The following is a 14,743-nucleotide window of genomic DNA, read 5'->3' as shown; positions in this document are numbered from 1 at the left end:
TGAACTAGAAATACAGATTTTAAAAAGGAAATTTTTTTTTCTTTGGAAAGAAAGTCCAGAAAGCAGCTTTGAAACTGAAAGCAGCTTGGTTTCTCTCTGCTTTGTGGCCAAGCAGAGACAAAAGGGGATTATCTTGTGAATTGCAGGTTTTCTTTGCCTGGAGGCAGGGTACTTAACTCCTGCAGGGAACTTCACAGTCTTCCAACCCAGAGGTGTTTTTTTTTTCTTTTCTTCCTAAAAGTAAATAGGGGGTGTGTGTTCTACCCATTTGCTTTTTCTTTGGGCTGGGTAAGCAGGTTTCCAAGCAGTTGGAGGTTTTTTGCTTTAATTTGGGCCCAGAGCAGAGACAAGGGAATTGTCTTTTTCTGTAGGCTGACAATCACTATCAGAGAATAGGTATTCTATTGCAGCACAGCAAAATTTTACAGCCAAGTTTTGTTTGTTTATTTCTAAACCTCAGGTGTAAAGTTAGTTAAAAACAGAGAGGTTAGAATGACCAAATCCTCAGCTCAACTACAGCTGGAATTAGCCAAATTTCAGGCTGAGGAAAGACAAAGGGAACATGAAAGACAGATAGAACTCATGCGGCTGGAGAAGGAGGTACAGGAGGCTGCCCACAAGAGGGAAATGGAGGCAAGGAAGCATGTGGAGGAGGAGAAGGAAAAAGAGAGGAAGCATGTGGAGGAGGAGAAGGAAAAAGAGAGGAAGCATGTGGAGGAGGAGAAGGAAAAAGAGAGGAAGCATGTGGAGGAGGTGGAGAGGATAAAGGCCCAGCAGAATATACCAACAAACCCTAGCAATCCTTCTCCAGGTACCACTTCCCATCCCAGAAAGTTCCCCACCTACAAGGCAGGTGATGATACTGAGGCCTTCTTAGAAAACTTTGAAAGGGCCTGCCTTGGGTACAACATCTCTACTGACCAATACATGGTAGAGCTGAGGCCGCAGCTCAGTGGACCCTTAGCTGAGGTGGCAGCTGAAATGCCTAAAGAACACATGAACAAGTATGAACTGTTTAAATCCAAGGCGAGAGTCAGAATGGGGATAACACCCGAGCAGTCTCGTCGGAGGTTCAGAGCCCTAAGGTGGAAACCAGACATGTCATTTACCCGACATGCCTACCACATTGTGAAACATTGGGATGCCTGGATATCAGGAGCAAGTGTTGAATCTCCAGTAAATTTGCCCTTCCTAATGCAAATGGAACAATTCTTAGAGGGTGTTCCTGAGGAAATAGAAAGATACATCCTAGACGGGAAGCCCAAAACTGTAATCGAGGCAGGAGAGATTGGAGCCAGATGGGTGGAGGTGGCAGAGAAGAAGAAAACTGGTCGCAGTTGGAGTGGAGACCAGAAGGGACCACCCCAGACCACACCCTATTACCGGGGGCCGCCCAAAGCCCCACCTACCTCCCAAAGAACCCTCCAGACCCCTTATCGTCCCACCACCCCGTTCTCCAGCAACCCTCCTCGCCCCAGTGACCCGTCAGCTGGACGATGTTTTAAGTGTAACGAGCTGGGGCATGTAAAGGCCAACTGCCCCAAGAACCCCAACAGATTACAGTTCATTGTACCGGAATCACACCAGAGGTCCACAGGCCCAGATACCTCCCAGATACCCTTGGAGCGGAGGGAAGCTGTGAGTGTGGGCGGGAAGAAGGTCACCGCGTGGAGGGACACCGGAGCACAAGTGTCAGCTATCCATGCTTCCTTAGTGGACCCCAATTTAATCAACCCAGAGATCCAAGTGACGATTCAACCCTTCAAGTCCAACTCTTTCAATTTGCCTACAGCCAAGTTGCCTGTCCAGTACAAGGGCTGGTCAGGAATGTGGACTTTTGCAGTCTATGATGATTATCCCATCCCCATGCTGTTGGGGGAAGACTTGGCCAATCATGTGAAACAGGCCAAGAGGGTGGGAACGGTCACCCGCAGCCAGGCTAAACAAGCCGTGAGGCCTAGCTCTGTTCCGGAAACTTCTATCAGGACCCGGTCAGAGGTGGTGAACCTGGACCCCAGGCCAATGTCTGCAACAGCAGTAGTGGATCCAGTCCCAGAGACCCAGACGGAACCAGTCCTAGAACTGGAACCAGCCGAACAACCAACACCAGACCCCGTGTCAGCACTGAATCCAGTACTTGCAACCTCAACACCAGAGGGCCCCACCGAACCTGAACTGGCAGCAGCCCATAACCCTACACAAGAGGCTCAGCCGGAGCCTGAATCCCAACATAGTGCACCAGCGGAGAGCGGTTCACAGTCAACAGAAACAGCTCCATCCCCTATATCGCTTCCAGAGGGACCAAGCCTAGGTCCACAATCCCATGAGGAACTGATGTCTCCAGCATCAAGGGAACAGTTCCAGACCGAACAGGAAGCAGATGAAAGCCTCCAGAGAGCTTGGACGGCGGCACGGAGCAACCCACCGCCTCTCAGCTCTTCTAATCGATCCAGGTTTGTTATAGAAAGAGGACTTTTATACAAGGAAACTCTTTCTGGTGGACACCAGGAAGACTGGCATCCTCAGAGACAGTTGGTAGTTCCAACTAAATACCGGGCCAAGCTCTTGAGCTTAGGCCATGATCACCCTAGTGGCCATGCTGGGGTGAACAGGACCAAAGACCGTTTGGGGGGGTCATTCCACTGGGAGGGAATGGGCAAGGATGTTTCTACCTATGTCCAGTCTTGTGAGGTGTGCCAAAGAGTGGGAAAACCCCAAGACCAGGTCAAAGCCCCTCTACAGCCACTCCCCATCATTGAAGTTCCATTTCAGCGAGTAGCTGTGGATATTCTGGGTCCTTTTCCGAAAAAGACACCCAGAGGAAAGCAGTACATACTGACTTTCATGGATTTTGCCACCCGATGGCCGGAAGCAGTAGCTCTGAGCAACACCAGGGCTATAAGTGTGTGCCAGGCACTAGCAGACATTTTTGCCAGGGTAGGTTGGCCCTCCGACATCCTCACAGATGCAGGGACTAATTTCCTGGCAGGAACTATGAAAAACCTTTGGGAAGCTCATGGGGTAAATCACTTGGTTGCCACTCCTTACCACCATCAAACAAATGGCATGGTGGAGAAGTTTAATGGAACTTTGGGGGCCATGATACGTAAATTCGTAAATGAGCACTCCAATGATTGGGACCTAGTATTGCAGCAGTTGCTCTTTGCCTACAGAGCTGTACCACATCCCAGTTTAGGGTTTTCCCCATTTGAACTTGTATATGGCCGTGAGGTTAAGGGGCCATTGCAGTTGGTGAAGCAGCAATGGGAGGGATTTACACCTTCTCCAGGAACTAGCATTCTGGACTTTGTAACCAACCTACAAAACACCCTCCGAACCTCTTTAGCCCTTGCTAGAGAAAACTTACAGGATGCTCAAAAAGAGCAAAAAGCCTGGTATGATAAACATGCCAGAGAGCGTTCCTTCAAAGTAGGAGACCAGGTCATGGTCTTAAAGGCGCTCCAGGCCCATAAAATGGAAGCATCGTGGGAAGGGCCATTCATGGTCCAGGAGCGCCTGGGAGCTGTTAATTATCTCATAGCATTCCCCACCTCCAACCGAAAGCCTAAGGTGTACCATATTAATTCTCTAAAGCCCTTTTATTCCAGAGAATTAAAGGTTTGTCAGTTTACAGCCCAGGGAGGAGACGACGCTGAGTGGCCTGAAGGTGTTTACTACGAAGGGAAATGTGCTGGTGGTGTGGAAGAGGTGAACCTCTCCATGACCCTTGGGCGTATGCAGCGACAGCAGATCCAGGAGCTGTGCACTAGCTACGCGCCAACGTTCTCAGCCACCCCAGGACTGACTGAACGGGCATACCACTCCATTGACACAGGTAATGCTCACCCAATTAGGGTCCAACCTTACCGGGTGTCTCCTCAAGCTAAAACTGCTATAGAACGGGAGATCCAGGATATGTTACAGATGGGGGTAATCCGCCCCTCTGAAAGTGCATGGGCATCTCCAGTGGTTCTAGTTCCCAAACCAGATGGGGAAATACGTTTTTGCGTGGACTACCGTAAGCTAAATGCTGTAACTCGCCCAGACAACTATCCAATGCCATGCACAGATGAACTATTAGAGAAACTGGGACGGGCCCAGTTCATCTCTACCTTGGACTTAACCAAGGGGTACTGGCAGGTACCGCTAGATGAATCTGCCAAGGAAAGGTCAGCCTTCATCACACATCTCGGGCTGTATGAATTTAATGTACTCCCTTTCGGGCTGCGAAATGCACCCGCCACTTTCCAAAGACTTGTAGATGGTCTCCTAGCGGGATTAGGAGAATATGCAGTCGCCTACCTTGACGATGTGGCCATATTTTCGGATTCCTGGGCAGACCACCTGGAACATCTACAAAAAGTCCTTGAGCGCATAAGGGAGGCAGGACTAACTGTTAAGGCTAAGAAGTGTCAAATAGGCCTAAACAGAGTGACTTACCTTGGACACCAGGTGGGTCAAGGAACTATCAGCCCCCTACAGGCCAAAGTGGATGCTATCCAAAAGTGGCCTGTCCCAAAGTCAAAGAAACAGGTTCAATCCTTCTTAGGCTTGGCTGGTTATTACAGACGATTTGTACCGCACTACAGCCAAATCGCTGCCCCACTGACAGACCTAACCAAAAAGAAACAGCCAAATGCTGTTCAGTGGACCGGAAAGTGTCAGAAGGCCTTTAACAAGCTTAAAGCGACACTCATGTCTGACCCTGTACTAAAGGCCCCAGACTTTGACAAACCGTTCCTAGTAACCACAGATGCATCCGAGCGTGGTGTGGGAGCAGTTTTAATGCAGAAAGGACCTGATCAAGAATTCCACCCTGTAGTGTTTCTCAGCAAAAAACTGTCTGAGAGGGAAAGCAACTGGTCAGTCACTGAAAAAGAATGTTATGCCATTGTCTACGCTCTGGAAAAGCTACGCCCATATGTTTGGGGACGGCGTTTCCACCTGCAAACCGACCATGCTGCACTAAAGTGGCTTCACACCGTCAAAGAAACTAACAAAAAACTTCTTCGGTGGAGTTTAGCTCTCCAAGATTTTGATTTCGACATCCAACACATCTCAGGAGCTTCTAACAAAGTGGCTGATGCACTCTCCCGTGAAAGTTTCCCAGAATCAACTGGTTAAAATCGTCCTTGAGATGTGGAAAATATTGTTAGTCTTTATGTACTTGGTAGTATATTTAGAGATGCATGTGTCTTATTAACTCTGTTTTTCCTAGAGCTCCAGGAAGAAATCCCAGCCAGTGTTTCACCCTAGCTGAGATTTGGGGGGCGTGTCATAAATATAAAGGGAAGGGTAAACCCCTTTGAAATCCCTCCTGGCCAGGGGAAAGCTCCTCTCACCTGTAAAGGGTTAAGAAGCTAAAGGTAACCTCGCTGGCACCTGACCAAAATGACCAATGAGGAGACAAGATACTTTCAAAAGCTGGGAGGAGGGAGAGGAACAAAGGGTCTCTCTGTATGCTGCTCTTGCCAGAGACAGAACAGGAATGGAGTCTTAGAACTTTTAGTAAGTAATCTAGCTAGGTATGTGTTAGATTATGATTCCTTTAAATGGCTGAGAAAAGCATTGTGCTGAATAGAATAACTATTTCTGTCTGTATATCTTTTTTGTAACTTAAGGTTTTGCCTAGAGGGGTTCTCTATGTTTTTGAATCTAATTACCCTGTAAGATATCTACCATCCTGATTTTACAGGGGGGATTTCTTTATTTCTATTTACTTCTATTTTTTATTAAAAGTCTTCTTGTAAAAACTGAATGCTTTTTCATTGTTCTCAGATCCAAGGGTTTGGGTCTGTGGTCACCTATGCAAATTGGTGAGGCTTTTTATCCAACATTTCCCAGGAAAGGGGGGGTGCAAGTGTTGGGAGGATTGTTCATTGTTCTTAAGATCCAAGGGTCTGGGTCTGTAGTCACCTAGGCAAATTGGTGAGGCTTTTTACCAAACCTTGTCCAGGAAGTGGGGTGCAAGGTTTTGGGAAGTATTTTGGGGGGAAAGACGCGTCCAAACAGCTCTTCCCCAGTAACCAGTAATTGTTTGGTGGTGGTAGCGGCCATTCCAAGGATAACGGGTGTAATATTTTGTACCTTGGGGAAGTTTTGACCTAAGCTGGTAAAGATAAGCTTAGGAGGTTTTTTCATGCAGGTCCCCACATCTGTACCCTAGAGTTCAGAGTGGGGGAGGAACCTTGACATGGTGGCACAGTGGTGGGATTAACCTGAAATCATCTGAGAGCCAGTTGAGATTTTTTGAACTAGAAATACAGATTTTAAAAAGGAAATTTTTTTTTCTTTGGAAAGAAAGTCCAGAAAGCAGCTTTGAAACTGAAAGCAGCTTGGTTTCTCTCTGCTTTGTGGCCAAGCAGAGACAAAAGGGGATTATCTTGTGAATTGCAGGTTTTCTTTGCCTGGAGGCAGGGTACTTAACTCCTGCAGGGAACTTCACAGTCTTCCAACCCAGAGGTGTTTTTTTTTTCTTTTCTTCCTAAAAGTAAATAGGGGGTGTGTGTTCTACCCATTTGCTTTTTCTTTGGGCTGGGTAAGCAGGTTTCCAAGCAGTTGGAGGTTTTTTGCTTTAATTTGGGCCCAGAGCAGAGACAAGGGAATTGTCTTTTTCTGTAGGCTGACAATCACTATCAGAGAATAGGTATTCTATTGCAGCACAGCAAAATTTTACAGCCAAGTTTTGTTTGTTTATTTCTAAACCTCAGGTGTAAAGTTAGTTAAAAACAGAGAGGTTAGAATGACCAAATCCTCAGCTCAACTACAGCTGGAATTAGCCAAATTTCAGGCTGAGGAAAGACAAAGGGAACATGAAAGACAGATAGAACTCATGCGGCTGGAGAAGGAGGTACAGGAGGCTGCCCACAAGAGGGAAATGGAGGCAAGGAAGCATGTGGAGGAGGAGAAGGAAAAAGAGAGGAAGCATGTGGAGGAGGAGAAGGAAAAAGAGAGGAAGCATGTGGAGGAGGTGGAGAGGATAAAGGCCCAGCAGAATATACCAACAAACCCTAGCAATCCTTCTCCAGGTACCACTTCCCATCCCAGAAAGTTCCCCACCTACAAGGCAGGTGATGATACTGAGGCCTTCTTAGAAAACTTTGAAAGGGCCTGCCTTGGGTACAACATCTCTACTGACCAATACATGGTAGAGCTGAGGCCGCAGCTCAGTGGACCCTTAGCTGAGGTGGCAGCTGAAATGCCTAAAGAACACATGAACAAGTATGAACTGTTTAAATCCAAGGCGAGAGTCAGAATGGGGATAACACCCGAGCAGTCTCGTCGGAGGTTCAGAGCCCTAAGGTGGAAACCAGACATGTCATTTACCCGACATGCCTACCACATTGTGAAACATTGGGATGCCTGGATATCAGGAGCAAGTGTTGAATCTCCAGTAAATTTGCCCTTCCTAATGCAAATGGAACAATTCTTAGAGGGTGTTCCTGAGGAAATAGAAAGATACATCCTAGACGGGAAGCCCAAAACTGTAATCGAGGCAGGAGAGATTGGAGCCAGATGGGTGGAGGTGGCAGAGAAGAAGAAAACTGGTCGCAGTTGGAGTGGAGACCAGAAGGGACCACCCCAGACCACACCCTATTACCGGGGGCCGCCCAAAGCCCCACCTACCTCCCAAAGAACCCTCCAGACCCCTTATCGTCCCACCACCCCGTTCTCCAGCAACCCTCCTCGCCCCAGTGACCCGTCAGCTGGACGATGTTTTAAGTGTAACGAGCTGGGGCATGTAAAGGCCAACTGCCCCAAGAACCCCAACAGATTACAGTTCATTGTACCGGAATCACACCAGAGGTCCACAGGCCCAGATACCTCCCAGATACCCTTGGAGCGGAGGGAAGCTGTGAGTGTGGGCGGGAAGAAGGTCACCGCGTGGAGGGACACCGGAGCACAAGTGTCAGCTATCCATGCTTCCTTAGTGGACCCCAATTTAATCAACCCAGAGATCCAAGTGACGATTCAACCCTTCAAGTCCAACTCTTTCAATTTGCCTACAGCCAAGTTGCCTGTCCAGTACAAGGGCTGGTCAGGAATGTGGACTTTTGCAGTCTATGATGATTATCCCATCCCCATGCTGTTGGGGGAAGACTTGGCCAATCATGTGAAACAGGCCAAGAGGGTGGGAACGGTCACCCGCAGCCAGGCTAAACAAGCCGTGAGGCCTAGCTCTGTTCCGGAAACTTCTATCAGGACCCGGTCAGAGGTGGTGAACCTGGACCCCAGGCCAATGTCTGCAACAGCAGTAGTGGATCCAGTCCCAGAGACCCAGACGGAACCAGTCCTAGAACTGGAACCAGCCGAACAACCAACACCAGACCCCGTGTCAGCACTGAATCCAGTACTTGCAACCTCAACACCAGAGGGCCCCACCGAACCTGAACTGGCAGCAGCCCATAACCCTACACAAGAGGCTCAGCCGGAGCCTGAATCCCAACATAGTGCACCAGCGGAGAGCGGTTCACAGTCAACAGAAACAGCTCCATCCCCTATATCGCTTCCAGAGGGACCAAGCCTAGGTCCACAATCCCATGAGGAACTGATGTCTCCAGCATCAAGGGAACAGTTCCAGACCGAACAGGAAGCAGATGAAAGCCTCCAGAGAGCTTGGACGGCGGCACGGAGCAACCCACCGCCTCTCAGCTCTTCTAATCGATCCAGGTTTGTTATAGAAAGAGGACTTTTATACAAGGAAACTCTTTCTGGTGGACACCAGGAAGACTGGCATCCTCAGAGACAGTTGGTAGTTCCAACTAAATACCGGGCCAAGCTCTTGAGCTTAGGCCATGATCACCCTAGTGGCCATGCTGGGGTGAACAGGACCAAAGACCGTTTGGGGGGGTCATTCCACTGGGAGGGAATGGGCAAGGATGTTTCTACCTATGTCCAGTCTTGTGAGGTGTGCCAAAGAGTGGGAAAACCCCAAGACCAGGTCAAAGCCCCTCTACAGCCACTCCCCATCATTGAAGTTCCATTTCAGCGAGTAGCTGTGGATATTCTGGGTCCTTTTCCGAAAAAGACACCCAGAGGAAAGCAGTACATACTGACTTTCATGGATTTTGCCACCCGATGGCCGGAAGCAGTAGCTCTGAGCAACACCAGGGCTATAAGTGTGTGCCAGGCACTAGCAGACATTTTTGCCAGGGTAGGTTGGCCCTCCGACATCCTCACAGATGCAGGGACTAATTTCCTGGCAGGAACTATGAAAAACCTTTGGGAAGCTCATGGGGTAAATCACTTGGTTGCCACTCCTTACCACCATCAAACAAATGGCATGGTGGAGAAGTTTAATGGAACTTTGGGGGCCATGATACGTAAATTCGTAAATGAGCACTCCAATGATTGGGACCTAGTATTGCAGCAGTTGCTCTTTGCCTACAGAGCTGTACCACATCCCAGTTTAGGGTTTTCCCCATTTGAACTTGTATATGGCCGTGAGGTTAAGGGGCCATTGCAGTTGGTGAAGCAGCAATGGGAGGGATTTACACCTTCTCCAGGAACTAGCATTCTGGACTTTGTAACCAACCTACAAAACACCCTCCGAACCTCTTTAGCCCTTGCTAGAGAAAACTTACAGGATGCTCAAAAAGAGCAAAAAGCCTGGTATGATAAACATGCCAGAGAGCGTTCCTTCAAAGTAGGAGACCAGGTCATGGTCTTAAAGGCGCTCCAGGCCCATAAAATGGAAGCATCGTGGGAAGGGCCATTCATGGTCCAGGAGCGCCTGGGAGCTGTTAATTATCTCATAGCATTCCCCACCTCCAACCGAAAGCCTAAGGTGTACCATATTAATTCTCTAAAGCCCTTTTATTCCAGAGAATTAAAGGTTTGTCAGTTTACAGCCCAGGGAGGAGACGACGCTGAGTGGCCTGAAGGTGTTTACTACGAAGGGAAATGTGCTGGTGGTGTGGAAGAGGTGAACCTCTCCATGACCCTTGGGCGTATGCAGCGACAGCAGATCCAGGAGCTGTGCACTAGCTACGCGCCAACGTTCTCAGCCACCCCAGGACTGACTGAACGGGCATACCACTCCATTGACACAGGTAATGCTCACCCAATTAGGGTCCAACCTTACCGGGTGTCTCCTCAAGCTAAAACTGCTATAGAACGGGAGATCCAGGATATGTTACAGATGGGGGTAATCCGCCCCTCTGAAAGTGCATGGGCATCTCCAGTGGTTCTAGTTCCCAAACCAGATGGGGAAATACGTTTTTGCGTGGACTACCGTAAGCTAAATGCTGTAACTCGCCCAGACAACTATCCAATGCCATGCACAGATGAACTATTAGAGAAACTGGGACGGGCCCAGTTCATCTCTACCTTGGACTTAACCAAGGGGTACTGGCAGGTACCGCTAGATGAATCTGCCAAGGAAAGGTCAGCCTTCATCACACATCTCGGGCTGTATGAATTTAATGTACTCCCTTTCGGGCTGCGAAATGCACCCGCCACTTTCCAAAGACTTGTAGATGGTCTCCTAGCGGGATTAGGAGAATATGCAGTCGCCTACCTTGACGATGTGGCCATATTTTCGGATTCCTGGGCAGACCACCTGGAACATCTACAAAAAGTCCTTGAGCGCATAAGGGAGGCAGGACTAACTGTTAAGGCTAAGAAGTGTCAAATAGGCCTAAACAGAGTGACTTACCTTGGACACCAGGTGGGTCAAGGAACTATCAGCCCCCTACAGGCCAAAGTGGATGCTATCCAAAAGTGGCCTGTCCCAAAGTCAAAGAAACAGGTTCAATCCTTCTTAGGCTTGGCTGGTTATTACAGACGATTTGTACCGCACTACAGCCAAATCGCTGCCCCACTGACAGACCTAACCAAAAAGAAACAGCCAAATGCTGTTCAGTGGACCGGAAAGTGTCAGAAGGCCTTTAACAAGCTTAAAGCGACACTCATGTCTGACCCTGTACTAAAGGCCCCAGACTTTGACAAACCGTTCCTAGTAACCACAGATGCATCCGAGCGTGGTGTGGGAGCAGTTTTAATGCAGAAAGGACCTGATCAAGAATTCCACCCTGTAGTGTTTCTCAGCAAAAAACTGTCTGAGAGGGAAAGCAACTGGTCAGTCACTGAAAAAGAATGTTATGCCATTGTCTACGCTCTGGAAAAGCTACGCCCATATGTTTGGGGACGGCGTTTCCACCTGCAAACCGACCATGCTGCACTAAAGTGGCTTCACACCGTCAAAGAAACTAACAAAAAACTTCTTCGGTGGAGTTTAGCTCTCCAAGATTTTGATTTCGACATCCAACACATCTCAGGAGCTTCTAACAAAGTGGCTGATGCACTCTCCCGTGAAAGTTTCCCAGAATCAACTGGTTAAAATCGTCCTTGAGATGTGGAAAATATTGTTAGTCTTTATGTACTTGGTAGTATATTTAGAGATGCATGTGTCTTATTAACTCTGTTTTTCCTAGAGCTCCAGGAAGAAATCCCAGCCAGTGTTTCACCCTAGCTGAGATTTGGGGGGCGTGTCATAAATATAAAGGGAAGGGTAAACCCCTTTGAAATCCCTCCTGGCCAGGGGAAAGCTCCTCTCACCTGTAAAGGGTTAAGAAGCTAAAGGTAACCTCGCTGGCACCTGACCAAAATGACCAATGAGGAGACAAGATACTTTCAAAAGCTGGGAGGAGGGAGAGGAACAAAGGGTCTCTCTGTATGCTGCTCTTGCCAGAGACAGAACAGGAATGGAGTCTTAGAACTTTTAGTAAGTAATCTAGCTAGGTATGTGTTAGATTATGATTCCTTTAAATGGCTGAGAAAAGCATTGTGCTGAATAGAATAACTATTTCTGTCTGTATATCTTTTTTGTAACTTAAGGTTTTGCCTAGAGGGGTTCTCTATGTTTTTGAATCTAATTACCCTGTAAGATATCTACCATCCTGATTTTACAGGGGGGATTTCTTTATTTCTATTTACTTCTATTTTTTATTAAAAGTCTTCTTGTAAAAACTGAATGCTTTTTCATTGTTCTCAGATCCAAGGGTTTGGGTCTGTGGTCACCTATGCAAATTGGTGAGGCTTTTTATCCAACATTTCCCAGGAAAGGGGGGGTGCAAGTGTTGGGAGGATTGTTCATTGTTCTTAAGATCCAAGGGTCTGGGTCTGTAGTCACCTAGGCAAATTGGTGAGGCTTTTTACCAAACCTTGTCCAGGAAGTGGGGTGCAAGGTTTTGGGAAGTATTTTGGGGGGAAAGACGCGTCCAAACAGCTCTTCCCCAGTAACCAGTATTAGTTTGGTGGTGGTAGCGGCCAGTCCAAGGACAACGGGTGGAATATTTTGTACCTTGGGGAAGTTTTGACCTAAGCTGGTAAAGATAAGCTTAGGAGGTTTTTTCATGCAGGTCCCCACATCTGTACCCTAGAGTTCAGAGTGGGGGAGGAACCTTGACAGCTGCCCTAACAGGAGAGCTGGTCCTAAAGGGAGAAAGTTCCAATATTAGTCTTAGCACCTATACTCTGGTTACTGTGTGCCCTCTACTGGACAGAGTCAGAACTGCTCAACTGTGTGTCATGGGGCCTGCCTTTAGAGTTGACTGGGAATTTTTCAATGAAACTTCTTTTCATTGGAAAATTCTAATTTACTAAACTTAAACTTTTGGTGAAAATGTGTTGGTTTCGACAAAACATTGGTCAGGAAGGTTTCTATAGTCCAGGATGGAATTTCTGCTCAGAACCAGCAAGAGAGTATGTGCCCTAAATAGCCATATCACTCACCCAGGATGGAAGAGATATGTGTTCAAATCCCTGCTCTGCCAGGTTCAGAGCAGAACAGATCAGTTCCCTAATCACCAGGCTATAGATTCAATCGCTCTGTTGTGCTGGCCCAATGAATAACCAATTATTTATACAGAGTGTACCAACTCCAAGAGGCAAACAAACTCAAGATGACCTAATTGCCCAGTGGTTAGGGCAATGTGAGTGCCAGGTTCAAGTCCTTGCTATGCTGGATCCTCTCACTGATGTGTAACAATAACAAATTTCAAGCCTGTGAAATGGAGTTAGTGCTTTCTGGCTAGCCCTGCCTCCAAAGCAGAGAGTCCCTTTAGCTGAAGGGCTCTGTGCAGGCTCACAAACAGAAGGGGCAAAGGGGGCAATTGCCCAGGGGCCCAGGTGATTTAAAAGGGCCTGGAGGCCCCCAGCTGCCGCGAGCCCCAGGTCCTTTTAAATTGCCCGGACGGGCTGCAGGGCTCCTAGGCGTGCGCAGGGTGGTACCGGCGGTGGCAAAGGCAGCCGGGCAGGCATGTGGAAGCCCTGGCCATGCCGGAAGAGCATGCCCAGCAGCACATCCAGCAGCTCACTGGGCACCAGCCAACGCGGGTGTAGCACCACCCAAATGTCAGGCAGATCGCATCCTCGGCTTGTGCATGCATGCACCAGCCGCCACAGGTGGTCCAGCTCCGCGCCCATGTGGCAACACCACGCCAGGCCTGGTGTCCCATTGACTATTCTGCTCTGGGGCCCAGAATTACCATCGGCAGGCCTGGCTCTGTGCTTTTGGAGAAGGAGGATCTGAGTTTCACCTGTATTGCAGCAGTCTGAAGCTCTGTGTGGCTGAGGCTTGCACCAGAGGGACAGCCACAATACCCCAGTAGGCGTAGACTGGCTGTAATGTCTCACTGGTGAGCTAGCACGTTTTGTTCTGGAAGATGTTTTCCTGCTTTTGTTTACTATGAACACCACCCCATAGCACTGAAATGCAGCCACCCCTTGGGTAGGGCATTCTTCTTTGCTTCTTACACTCAGCTGCTATGGTGCTGTAGGTAATGTGTACCCAGAGCAACAAACAGGCAGCCTTCAACGCCTCCTTTTCTGTGATCCTCATTCTTATCCAGCAAGACACTGCTGCCAGTTAGTTACTGCATAAAAGCAGCATGTGTGATACCGAAGAGGCAGTGGAGAGGGAATACTGGTGCTGGGCAGGTGCCTGTAGCCTGAGGTAATGAGTGCCCTCTGCTTTTGCTGTCGCGTGCACTACATTCTCAGGATCAGACCCACGGACTTTCCCCTGGCCACTGGCTGTTTGGCAGCACTCCTGCATTTCTAAAGAGGTCAGTTTGCTTTTAAACATGTCATTGTACATCCATGTTTCCTCAGGCCATGAGGCATTGAGAAAAGCCCCCTGCCAGTGGGGCTGGGAGGAGGTTTTTCATTGTAGCAGCCCCAGACACTTGAGGACATTTGAGGACACAGAGCTGAGGAGTAGAGTGGAGGCGGGGAGAGCCTGTCTGCAGTGTGTTTATAGACTCAAGCCTTGCCAAAGGAAGCTAACAGGAAGCTGTCAATTAGCCTCTGTGCCTTGATTTGTGTGGTAAATCAGCTCCTCCAAAGAAACATTAAGGAACTCCGCTATATTTTGTTTTCCAAAGTCTGTCATAGAATCATAGAATCATAGAATATCAGGGTTGGAAGGGACCCCAGAAGGTCATCTAGTCCAACCCCCCGCTCGAAGCAGGACCAATTCCCAGTTAAATCATCCCAGCCAGGGCTTTGTCAAGCCTGACCTTAAAAACCTCTAAGGAAGGAGATTCTACCACCTCCCTAGGTAATGCATTCCAGTGTTTCACCACCCTCTTAGTGAAAAAGTTTTTCCTAATATCCAATCTAAACCTCCCCCACTGCAACTTGAGACCATTACTCCTCGTTCTGTCATCTGCTACCATTGAGAACAGTCTAGAGCCATCCTCTTTGGAACCCCCTTTCAGGTAGTTGAAAGCAGCTATCA

The sequence above is a fragment of the Caretta caretta genome, chromosome 10, assembly GCF_965140235.1.
Source record: "Caretta caretta isolate rCarCar2 chromosome 10, rCarCar1.hap1, whole genome shotgun sequence".
In the NCBI taxonomy this organism is placed as follows: domain Eukaryota; kingdom Metazoa; phylum Chordata; order Testudines; family Cheloniidae; genus Caretta; species Caretta caretta.
The sequence above is the reverse complement of the archived record's forward strand: the minus strand, read 5'-3'. Positions refer to the sequence as shown.